The following is a 13,424-nucleotide window of genomic DNA, read 5'->3' as shown; positions in this document are numbered from 1 at the left end:
AATTTCTCCGGTACGGCGGCTGGTGGCGGTGGTCGGCTCCCCGGCGGCTGGGCTGTCTTTTCCGGCGAGGGGCTCTGGCGGCAAGGGTTAGAGTTTGGGTGCGGATGGGGTTATTTATACCCATCCGCTTTTGATCTGGATCGTCCATCGCTTTTAATCTGAATCGTCCGATCGCGATTAAATAGTGAGTGAATCTGGGCCGTTTATCGCGATTCAATCTCGGCCGTCCGTGCACGATTCAATCTGAACCGTCCGTGCGCGATGCAATCTGGGTCGTCCGTGCGCACGGCAACGGATCTCAGTTGTTCGATCGCGCGCACACAGATCGCCCACGTGACTCCCCTCGCATGGCCTCCCGCGTCAGCGTCTCTGCCACCTGGTGTGTTCTGGTTAATCGAGGCTGCTGACCGGACAGCTGGCGTGACATAACTTTTCTAAATTACGTTTTGACTTCTGATTTCTGATTTTTCTTTCAAAAATACTCCCAGAACCCAAATTTCCACCCATTTTTCTCAAAATTATTTTTAGTTAAATCCCTAACTAATTTTTTACCCTTTTATATTTATTAAATCAAATTAAAATTAAATAAATTAAATTAAAATCATATAAATAATAATTATATTTATATATAAATAATAATAATAATAATAATAATTAAAAAAGAAAAAAGAAAGGTTGGGTGTTATAACTCTCCCCCCTTAAAAGAAATTTGGTCCCCCAAATTTGCTTCTTACTCTTGATCAAACAACTGGGGGTACTGGGCTCTAAAGTCTGATTTTAGCTCCCATGTGGCCTCCCTTGGTGTGTGGTTCTGCCATATGACCTTCACAAAGGATATCTCCCGGTTATGGAGTAATCTGCTCTTTCGATCCGCAATGCCGACTGGTACTTCCTCATATGATAAATCCTCCTGGAGTGGAAGAGGTTCGTGGGTCAAGACATGAGAGGGGTCTGGGTTGTACTTGTGTAACATGGACACATGAAACACATTGTGGACCTTAAAAAGTTCTGGAGGCAGTGCTAGTCTGTAGGCGGTAGTACCAATCCTGTCTAAAAGTTCAAATGGTCCAATAAATCGAGAGTTCAGTTTCCCTCTCTTGTCGAACCTACTTATTCCCTTAAAAGAAGTGATCTTAAGGAACACTCGGTCGCCTTCCTCAAATGCTAAATCTCTCATTTGGGTGTTTGCATAACTCTTTTGCCTGCTCTGAGCCGTCTGAATGTTCTTCTTGATCTTAGCTATTTTGGATGTAGTCTCCTCTACCAGCTCTGAGCCGAACAATTTTCTATCGCCCACTTTTTCCTAACAAATTGGCGACCTGCATGGGCACCCGTATAATGCCTCATACGGAGCCATGCCAATACTCGTTTGGTAGCTGTTATTGTAGGCGAACTCTATCAGGGGTTGATGGTCATCCCAATGGCCCCCGAAGTCAAGAAGACAAGCTCGGAGCATATCCTCAAGTGTACGGATCGTCCTTTCTGACTGTCCATCAGTCTGAGGGTGGAAGGCAGTACTGAGGGACAACTTTGTTCCCATGGCTTACTGGAAACTACTCCAAAACCGAGAAGTGAACCGGGGGTCCCTGTCAGACACCACTGTCACTGGGACTCCATGCAATCTGATTATTTTCTGGATATACATTCTTGCTAACTTGTCCAGGGGATCGGTCATCCTGATGGCCAAGAAGTGGGAAGACTTAGTAAGCCGGTCAACAATTACCCAGATGGCATCATATTCTAAGCGTGCCTTGGGTAACCCTGTCACGAAGTCCATGGTGATATATTCCCACTTCCACTCTGGGATCGGTAATGGCTGAAGTAACCCACCTGAGCGCTGATGCTCTGCCTTGACCTGCTAACATATCAAGCATTTAGACACAAAGTCAGCTATGTCTCTGTTCATCCTGTTCTACCAAAATCGGGGTCACGTACTTTGGTACATTTTAGTGCTTTCGAGATGCATGGCAAACTGTGAGCTATGGGCCTCTGTCATGATGTCTCTTTTTAACTCACTGTCACCTAAAACACACACCCTGTCCTCGAATCAGAGTAACCCGTCGGCGGAGACTTGAAATTCTAAGCTAACTCTTTGTTCTGCATCGTTCTTGAGGGCTACTAGGACGGGATCAGCTGACTAAGTTTCCCTTATTCTCTGGATTAACTCAAGCTGGACGGTCAGATGACCCAAACATGTGACTCTCATCAAGTTATGAAGTCGAACCTGTTTTGTGGCCTCAATTTTCCTGCATTCTGAAACCATCAAATGGGTTAAGATACCTGCACTTTTTCTGCTGAGTGCATCGGCTATCACGTTGCCCTTACCTGGATGGTATAAGATGTCACAATCATAGTCCTTAAGAAGTTCTATCCACCTTCTCTTACGCATGTTGAGATCCTTTTGAGTGAATATGTGTTTCAAACTCTTGTGATCGATATAGATCTGAAAGGTCTCTCCATATAAATAATGGCGTCAAGTCTTCAAGGCGTGTATGATTGCAGCAAACTCTAAGTCATGGATGGGATAATTTTTCTCATGACTCTTCAACTGTCTGGACCCATAGGCTATGACTTTCTCATACTGCATTAGAACACAACTCAGGCCTAGATATGAGGCATCACTGTAAATTATGTATCCCCCCGATCCACTAGGTAAGACCAGCACAGGTGTAGTAGTCAGTCGCTTCTTTAGTTCTAAAAAACTTCTTTCACAGTCCTCATTCCGCTCAAACTTGGCATTCTTCTTTGTGAGTCGAGTTAGGGGAGCAGTCAGACTAAACAATCCTTCAACGAACCTACGGTAATAGCCTGCTATTCCCATAAAGCTACAAATTTCTTTAACGGATGTCAATTTCTCCAAGCCGAGCACCGCTTCAACCTTTTCAGGATTCACTGATACTCCATCCTTTGATATGATGTGTCCCAGGAAGGTGGTCTGCTCAAGATAAAATCCATACTTACTCAACTTTGCATACAGTTTCTTTCTTCTGAGAACCTGCAAAACCTGAGTTAGATGGTGAGCATGTTCCTCTCTGCTTTTTGAATAGACCAGGATGTCATCGATGAACATGATAACAAATTGATCTAAAAATTATCTGAAGACCCTATTTATCATATCCATAAAGATGGCTGAGGCGTTGGTTAGCCCAAATGGCATGACCAGGAACTCATAGTGTCCGTACCTGGTTCGAAAAGTCGTCTTGGGGATGTATTCTGTCCTTATTTTCACCTGATGGTAACCTGATCGCAGGTCTATTTTGGAGAAGACCTGCGCACCCTGCAACTGATCAAAAAGGCCATCAATCCTAGGAATGGGATACTTGTTCTTGATTGTGACCATGTTCAATCCTCTGTAATCAATACATAGTCTCAACGTTCTATCTCTCTTTCTGGCAAAAGTGACTCCGGCACCCCAAAGGGACACGTTATGTCTGATAAAACCACTGTCATGCAATTCAGTGATCTATTTCCTCAGCTCCTCTATCTCAACGCGGCTCATGCGGTAAGGAGCAACCGAAATTGGCTGGGTGCCTAGCTGTAGATCTATGGTAAACTCGACATTTCTGTCCACTGGCAGTCTGGGTAGTTCATCCGAAAATACATCTGGAAAGTCTCAGACTATCGAAATCTCTTGAATACAATTTTTTTCTTGGGTTTGCCTAATTAGAGAAAATAGCAAGGTTAAGGTACTCGATGAATAAAAAAACTTGTCATCAAGGAATAAGTACTAAATGATTTTATTAATTTGTAAATCGCTCCTCATTTGGAGGATTGAATACAACCTTCTTACTAAAACAATGTACGGTGGCATGATATGCTGCTAGCCAATTCATCTCTAAAATTATATCAAAATTCCTCGTGTTTAATTCTATTAGGTCTACACTCAGTTTCCTATTTTCTATCTCTACGGCACAAGCCCTATAGACAACTTCTCCCAATAGTGTTACACTCTCAGCCGTAGACACAAATAATATTAAATTAAGTTTATCAGGTAATACCTTAAATTTTGATGCAAAAACAGGTGAAACAAATGAATGTGATGCACTAGTATCAATCAAAACATGAGCAATGTTATTACAGATAGTATTCATACCCTGTACCATGTCCGGATCGGCTTTGGCATCCTGCTGGGTGAGGTTGTAAGCTCTGCCCTGAATAGGAGGTCTGCCTTAATTCTGGTTCCTTGGGCACTTTCTCGCATAATGTTTGGCACTACCACATATGCGACAGGTGTTGTTGAGGCGAAAGCAGGGTCGGTCCCCGTGATCCCTGCCACAATGCTGACATATCTTACCACGTCCTATCACTAGAGCTTGAGGGGGAGCCTGGCCCTCTTGTTTTGTTGGATGGCCATGGTAGGCGTTGGTCTGCGGGGTGGAGCTGAGGGTCTGAGGTTTCCTGCTGCCTGAGGGAGGGTGTGGAAGCTCCTCTTCATCAGCTGTGCCTTGGCCAGAATGGCCGAATAGGTCTTGAGCTCCAGCACGAACAAATTCTGCTTGATCTCTGGGCGGAGGCCCCACTGGAATCTCCTAGCCTTCCTGCCCTCATCCAACAGCGTCTCAGGAGAGTATCGGCCCAACTCCAGGAACTTACGAGCATATTTTGACACAGTCATGTTCCCCTGGACCAAGTGGACGAACTCCATCTCCTTCAGATGTCGGAGATGCTCTGGGACGTACTTTACATGAAAGGTTGCTAAGAACTGTTCCCAAGTAACTGAAATGGGCAGGGTGGTCTGCTTGAGTTCCCACCAGCGGTCTGCTTCTCCCACTAGTATGTAGGTAGCAAGGGTGACCTTCTACTCAGAAGTCACCCCTAAGGTCTTGAAGGCATTCTCTGTCTCTGCTAACCAGTACTCAGCATCTTCAAAAGATGACCCCCCTGCAAAAGTTGATGAGTTTAGTCTCTTATACCTCTCTATGTAGTCCGGGTCAATCATGGGAGGAACTAGGTCCCGTGAAAAGGGACTGGGCCAGGCTGATGGTAGACTAGGGGGCCTTGTGGTGGTACTTGTTGATACGGCGGGGTCACCGGATTATACTATGGCGGTGGTACCGGGTGCTACTGTGGAGGAGTAAGGTCGTACCGAGGTGGCTTAGGATCCTCTCGCTACAGTTGTGGCTCAACCTGTTGCAGCGGGGGAGGGTCAGGTAGCTCCCTCCTCTCCTCTCGGCCCTGCTGGGCCGCAATGAGTCTTTCTAACATCTCAAATATCCTGTCAACGTCTTCCCTAAGCAAACCCTCCCGGGCTACTCAGTTTAGTGAGGGTCTTCCTCTTCTCATTTCTCTATACCTGCATTTCACAAAGAAATGTTGAATGATAATTCATTGTTTGGTGTTTCTCTAAGTATTATTGTGTAAGGGACGGGTCCGAAGAACGCGGCTCTGATACCAACTGTAACGACCCCATAAATTTAAAAAGAAATGCATATAATAATTTGAGTGTGGAAGTGAAATAAATGTTAAGGTTAACATCCCTTACACGATAACTCAAAAGTACTAACAAACATCACGAAACAAATTTTCTGAAAGAAATACTAAAAATGGAGAAAATAAAGGAAACTATAAAGTATCTAAGGTCTACTCGTAGCCTTCTTGCAGATTGGGCTTGGGAACCGGGTCCTCCTGATCTGAAATGATTAAATAAGGGGTGAGCTACACTAACCCAGTTAGAACATCACAATATATCACTGTCACAGAAGTAAAGGTTGGTAGAAAACCAAAAATAACCAATGGAGCACAAATTTTAAATAAATTTGTTTATCATAAATAAAACTATTTACAGTTCACTTACCACTGTGAAATTTATGAAAACAACCTATAGAGACAATAACATTATACATATCATAATTTCACACACAATCAGTAACATAGAATATATCATAAATTCATATTCATTAACAATAACTAATCATCACCGTTTCTAATTTCATCAGCTTACTAGTATCTATGGGGATCCATAGGGGTGTCTCCGCTACACGTGAACCCTTTATTTGAACAATCTTAATTCCAGGGCCGTCCCCATACCCCGTCCGGTATGAGGGCCAAATGACCAAGTGTAACACCCCAATTTTTTTTTATTATTATTAGTATTATTTTATTTTAATTTTATTTTAATTTTTTAATGATTATTTATGTAATAATATATGGTATTAAATTAGTTTCATTTAATTAAATAGAAATAAAAATAATAATAATAATAATAAAACGGATAAAATTATTTTAGGGATTTAATTGAAAGTAATTTTGAGAAAAAGGGGTAAAAATTTAGGTTTTGGGGGTATTTTTGAAAGAAAATTTGAAAACTGGGGGTCAAAACGTAATTTAAAAAAATTACACCACATCAGCTGCCCGGTCAGCAGCCCCGTCCAACCAGAACGCGTCGCGTGGCAGAGACTCTGATGCGGGAGGCCACGCAGAAGAGAGCCACGTATGCGATCCACGTGTGCGCAATCGAACGGTTGAGATCTGTTCCCGCGCGCACGGATAACCCATATCAAAAGTACGCACGGATGGCCCAAATTGCACGCGCACAGATGGCCTAGATTGAATCGCGTACAGACGGCCCAGATTGCATCGCGATGAACGGTCCAGATTCATTCCCTTTTTAATCGTGATCGGACGACCCAGATTAAATCGCGATGAACGGCTCAGATTAAAAGCGGAAGGTTATAAATAATCTCATCCACACCCAAACCCTAACCCTAGCCGCCAGAGCCCTCGCCGAAGAAGATAGCCCAGCCGCCGGGGAGCCGACCGCCACCACCACCCGTCACAGCACCGGAGCACTTTCTGGCCGCCAAACGAGGTAAAAATTCTCTCTTTGGCTCCAATTTCGATTCTAAACCCACCTGTGGCCAAATCGGAGCCAAAACACCGGCCAATTAGCAGGAAAATGTTGCTGCGGGTTTTCTTAATTTTTGCCTCTGATGAGGCCCTTCCCAATTCTCGTTCGATGTAATTTTTACACCATTGTGACAGCCGTTCCTTCTTCTACAGGTTGACCGAAGCAAAAAACTAAATCGCGACTAAAACCGGAGGAGTCGCCACACTGGAGAGCCCCACCGCTGGTAAGTTTTGGTTTTTGGTGTTTTTTCGGCCCACCGAGGGCCCTAGGGGTGTTTTATCATAGGAACCAATGCAAGTTTGGCTGAATTCGGCCGAAAATGGTTAGAAACGGTCAACCCGTGGCAGATCGCCGCCGCAAGCAGCGGAGCTGCCGTGCCGGAATTCCAAAATTGGTCAAATAGGCCTTGGGTCTGATTTTTGAATTATTTGGGACATGTGTAGGTACCATAAGCGCGTTTCAGTTCCCATAGAAAAATTTAGGGAGCCCAGGAACTGCCCGTAAGCGCAGTGAAAATCCAACTTTTAGATTTCGAATCAAGTAAGGATCTCTCACCCTATTTCCTATCGTAGAAATAAAGTTCTAATAAATGGGAATATCGTATTTTTACAATTAATAGATATGTATAATTAATTAAGGTTGCTAATGGAGCCCGAATCTAATGTATTTCTCTGTTAGTTCTTGTTTGATTTATTTTACAGTCTAAATACAATATAGTATCTGATTTATTTATTCTATGGTTTTGAATGCATGAATCACTGTTTATTTCATTGCTGCTCGATTTTGTGAATCCGATGATATGTTTGCCTTATTGGATGCTCCTTACTTATTTAAGTATTCATGATTATGTAAGAAACAGAAAACTAAGAAAAAATAAAAAAGGTATGTGAATTGATAAATGGATAAGTTGACAGTCTCACTAGATATCTTAGAAGATTGTGGACGGACCGGGTCCATAAGGAACCCTACCGAGAACGTTGTCTCATACCGGACGGGGTATGGAGACTTTAAATGTTTTGGCGCTCATACCGGACGGGGTATGGGGACGGCCCACTTCACCCTCATACCAGACGGGGTATTGAGGTTTATTGTTTTGGTGCCCATACCAAACAGGGTATGGGGACGTCCCTGGAATTACTTCGTTAAAGTAAATAGTTCGCGTGTAGCGGGAACTCTTATAGATCCCCATGGATACTGGTAGGCTGATAAAAGAGGGCAATTGTTGTTTGATGACTGAAATATAAAAGTATAACATGTGTTATGTTACAGAGTATGTATGAATTTCATGATCTCTATGATGTTATTGTCTCTATAGGTTGTTTTCATAAATCTCACTAAGGTAAGTGGACAGTAAGGGTTTTATTATTGATAAATGAATTTGTAAAAAAAAATGTGCTCCATTGGTCGTTTTTATCTTTCTACCAACCTTTACTTCTGTGGCAATGATATAGTGTGACGTCTTTACTGGGCTAGTGTAGCTCATTCCTTACTTAACTATTTCAGATCAAGAGGACTTGGTTCCCAAGTCTGTTCTACAGGAAGACGACGAGTAGATGCCTAAATATCTTATAGTTTTCCTTATAGTATTCATTTTTAGTATTTCCTTTAGTTAACTTATTCTTTGATATTGTTAGTACGTTTGGATTATTGTGTAAGGGATATTAATCAAACTTTTATTTCGCTTCCGCACTCAGAATTTTTATATATATTTTTTTTAAATTTCTGGGGCCGTTATAGTTGGTATCAGAGCCGCATTCCTCGGACTCGTCCCTTACACAATAATACGTAGAGAAATACCAAACCAATGAATCATTACTCAACCCTTCTTTATGAAATGGAGATGCAGAGAGTTGAGGAGAGGAAGACCCCACTAAACCGAGCAACCCGGGATGGTTTGCTTTGGGAAGATGTTGACAGAATATTTAAGATGCTGGAAAGACTCATTGCTGCCCAGCAAGGTCGAGAGGAGAGAATGGAGCTACCTGACCCTCTCCCACTACCACAGGTTGAGTCGCCGCTGCAGTGAGAGGATCCTAAGCCACCCCGGTACAAGCCTGCTCCTCCACAGTACCACCCGGTAGCACCCCCGTAGTATAACCCGGTGCTCCAGCCACAGTACTGCCTAGCACTGCCACAATATAATCCAGTGCCCCCGCCATATCAGCAAGTACCACCACAGGACCCCCTAGTCTATCCTCAGCCCGACCCAGTCCCTCTTCCACGAGACCCAGTTCCTTCCTTGATTGACCCAAGCTACGTACAGAGGTACAGGAGACCGAACCTTTCCACTTTTGCAGGGGAATCCTCTTTTGAAGATGGCCAGTACTGGTTGGCGGAGACAAAGAAGGCTTTCAAGACCTTAGGAGTGGTTCCCGAGCAGAGGGTCACCCTTGCTTCCTACATGCTAGTGGGAGAAGCAGATCGTTAGTGGGAGCTCAAACAGACCACCTTGCCTACTCCAGTCACTTGGGAGCAATTCTTAGCAGCCTTTCATGTGGAGTACCTCCTCGAGCACATCCGACATCTAAAGGAGATGGAGTTTGTCTAGTTGGTCCAGGGAAACATGACAATGTCGGAATATGCTCGTAAGTTCCTAGAGCTGGGCCGATACTCCCCTGAGACGTTGATGGATGAGGGCAGGAAGGCTATGAGGTTCCAGTGGGGCCTCCACCTAGAGATCAAGCAACACTTATTTGTACTGGAGCTCGAGACATACTTAGCTGTTCTAGTAAAGGCACAAATTGTGGAGAGGAGCCTCCACACCCTTCCTCAGTCAGCAGGGAATCACAGACTCTCAGCTCCACCCCGTAGACCAGTACCTACTGCACCTGTCTAACATAATAAGAGGCTCAGACCGGTGATCCAGGCTCCCCCTCAGGCTCCAGGGGCAACACGTGGTAAGATCTGTCAGCACTGCAGTATGGATCACGGGGACCGACCATGCTACCGCCTCAACAACACCTATCGCATATGTGGTAGTACCCAGCACTATGCGAGAGAGTGCCCGAGGAACCAGAATCAAGGAAGACCTCCTATTCAGGGTAGGGTTTACAACCTCACATAGCAGGATGCCGATGCCGACCCGGGCATGGTACAAGGTATGTACACTATCTGTAACCATATTGCTCATGTTTTATTTGACACTGGTGCACCGAATTCATTTGTTTCACATATTTTTGCATCTAAATTTAATGTATTACCTCATAAACTTGATTCAATGTTATTTGTGTCTACTGCTGGGGGCGAAACACTATTGGGAGAAATTGTCTACAGGGCTTGTGCCGTGGAGATAACAAATAGAAAACTGAGTGTAGACCTAATAGGGTTAGACACGGGAGATTTTGATGTAATTTTAGGGATGGATTGGCTAGCGGCGTATCACGCCACCATAGATTGCTTTAGCAAGAAGGTTGTATTTAATCCTCCTAACGATGAGCCATTTACAAATTAATAAAATCATTTAGTACTTCTTCCTTGATGGCAATTTTTCTTAATTGTCAAGTACCTTAACCTTACTATTTTCTCTAACTAGGCAAGCCCAAGAAAGAGAATTGTATTCAAGAGATTCTGGTAGTCCGAGACTTTTCAGATGTATTTTCGGACGAACTACCGGGACTGCCAGTGGACAGGGAAGTCAAGTTCACCATAGACCTACAACCAGGCACCCAGCCTATTTCGGTTGCTCCTTACCGCATGAGCCGCGTTGAGATAGAAGAGCTGAGGAAACAGATCACTGAATTGCAAGACAGTGGTTTTATTGGACATAGTGTGTCCCCTTGAGGTGCCGAAGTCACTTTTGCCAAGAAGGGAGATGGAACGTTGAGACTGTGTATTGATTACAGAGGATTGAACAAGTTCACAATCAAGAACAAATATCTCCTTCCCAGAATTGATGACCTCTTCAATCAGCTACAGGGTGCGCAGGTCTTCTCCAAAATAGACCTGTGATTAGGTTACCATCAGGTAAAAATAAGAATAGAAGACATCCCCAAGACGGCCTTTTGAACCAGGTACGGATACTATGAGTTTCTAGTCATGCCATTTGGGCTAACCAACTCCCCGACCATCTTTATGGATCTGATGAACAGGGTCTTCAGAGAATTTCTAGATAAATTTTTTATCGTGTTCATCGATGACATCTTGGTCTACTCAAAAAGCAGAAAAGAACATGCTCACCATCTAGTCCAAGTTCTGCAGGTCCTTAGAAGAAAGAAGCTGTATGCAAAGTTGAGTAAGTGTGGATTCTGGCTTAAGCAGACCGCCTTCCTAGGACACATCATATCAAAGGAGGGAGTATCAGTGAATCCCAAAAAAGTTGAAGCTATGCTCGGCTGGGAGAAATTGACATCAGTTAAGGAAATTCATAGCTTTCTGGGAATGGCGGGCTACTACCACAGGTTCGTTGAAGGATTTTCCAGTCTAGCGGCTCCCCTAACCCGACTCACAAAAAAGAATGCCAAGTTTGAGTAGAATGAGGACTGTGAAAGAAGTTTTTTAGAATTAAAGAAGCGACTGACCACTGCACCCGTGCTGACTTTACCGAGTAGATTGAGAGGATATACAGTTTATAGTGATGCCTCCTATCTAGGCCTGAGTTGTGTTCTAATGCAGCATGAGAAGGTCATAGCATATGGATCCAGACAGTTAAAGAATCATAAGAAGAATTATCTCACCCATGACTTGGAGCTTGCTGCAATCATACACGCCTTGGAAACATGGCTCCATTATTTATACGGAGAGACCTTTCAGATCTATACCGATCATAAGATTTTGAAACACATATTCACTCAAAATGATCTCAACATGCGTCAGAGAAGATAGATGGAACTCCTTAAAGACTATGATTATGATATCTTGTACCATCTAGGTAAGAGCAACGTGGTGGCAGATGCTCTCAGCAGGAAAAGTACATGTATCTTATCTCATTTGATGGTTTAAGAATGCAAGTAAATTGGGGTCACACAACAGGTTCGACTTCAGGACTTGAAGAGAGTCACATGTTTGGGTCATCTGACTGTCTAGCCCGAGTTAATCCAGAGGATAAGGGAAGCCCAGTCAGTCGACCCCGCCCTAGTAGCCCACAAGATTGATGCAGAACAGGGAGTGAGTTCAGAATTCTGAGTCTCTACCGATGGGTTACTCCGATTCTAGGACATGGTGTGTGTCCTAGACGATAGTGAGTTAAAGAGAGACATCATGACAGAGTCCCATAACTCGAAGTTTGCCATGCATCCCGGAAGTACCAAAATATACTAAAGCATGCGACCCCGGTTTTGGTGGAATGGGATGAAGAGGGACATAGCTGACTTTGTATCTAAATACTTGGTATGTCAGCAGGTCAAGGCAGAGCATCAGTGCCCAGGCGGGTTACTTCAGCCTTTACCGATCCCGGAGTGGAAGTAGGAACATATCACCATGGACTTCGTAACGGGGTTACCCAAGGCACGTTCAGGACATGAAGCCATCTGGGTAATTGTTGACCAGCTTACCAAGTCTTCCCACTTCTTAGCCATCAGGATGACCGATCCCTTGGACAAGTTGGCAAGAATGTATATTCGAAAAATAGTCAGATTGCATGGAGTTCCAGTAACAGTGGTATCCGACAGGGACCCCAGGTTCACTTCTCGGTTTTGGAGTAGCTTTCAGCAAGCCATGGGAACAAAGCTGTCTCTCAGTACTGCCTTCCACCCTCAGACCGATGGACAATCAGAAAGGACAATCCGTACACTTGAGGATATGCTCCGAGCTTGTGTCCTTGATTCTGGGGGCTATTGGGACGACTATCTACCCCCCTGATAGAATTTGCCTACAACAACAGCTACCAAGCGAGCATTGGCATGGCTCCGTATGAGGCGTTATATGGGCGCCCATGCAGATCGCCGATTTGTTGGGAAGAAGTTGGTGATAGAAAATTGTTCGGTCCGGAGTTGGTAGAGGAGACCACATCTAAAATAGTTAAAATCAGAAAGAACATTTAGACGGCTCAGAATAGGCAGAAGAGTTATACGGACACCCGGAGGAGAGATTTAGCGTTTGAGAAAGGCGATCGGGTGTTCCTTAAGGTCACCCCTTTCAAGGAAATTAGTTGGTTTGGCAAGAGAGAAAATCTGAATCTCCGATTTATTAGACCATTTGAAGTCTTAGACAGGATTGGTACTGCCGCCTACAGACTAGCACCGCCTCCACAGCTCTCCAAGGTCCACAACGTGTTCCATGTATCCATGCTACGTAAGTACAACCCGGACCCCTCTTATGTCTTGGCTCATGAACCGCTTCCACTCCAAGAGAACTTATCTTATAAGGAAGTACCAGTCGGTATTACGGACCGGAAGAGCAGATTACTCCGCAACCGGGAGATATCTTTTGTAAAGGTCGTGTGGCAGAACCACACGCCAAGGGAGGCTACATGGGAGCTGGAATAAGACTTTAGAGCTCAGTATCCCCATTTGTTCGATCAAGAGTAAGAGACAAATTTGAGGGACCAAATTTCTTTAAGGGAGGAAGAGTTGTAACACCCTAATTTTTTTATTATTATTAGTATTATTTTATTTTAAATTTTTTAATTTTTTTAATTTTT

The sequence above is a fragment of the Carica papaya genome, chromosome 3 (assembly GCF_054855325.1).
Source record: "Carica papaya isolate Zhongbai chromosome 3, ASM5485532v1, whole genome shotgun sequence".
Taxonomy (NCBI): Eukaryota; Viridiplantae; Streptophyta; class Magnoliopsida; order Brassicales; family Caricaceae; genus Carica; species Carica papaya.
This window is presented reverse-complemented; position numbering follows the sequence as displayed.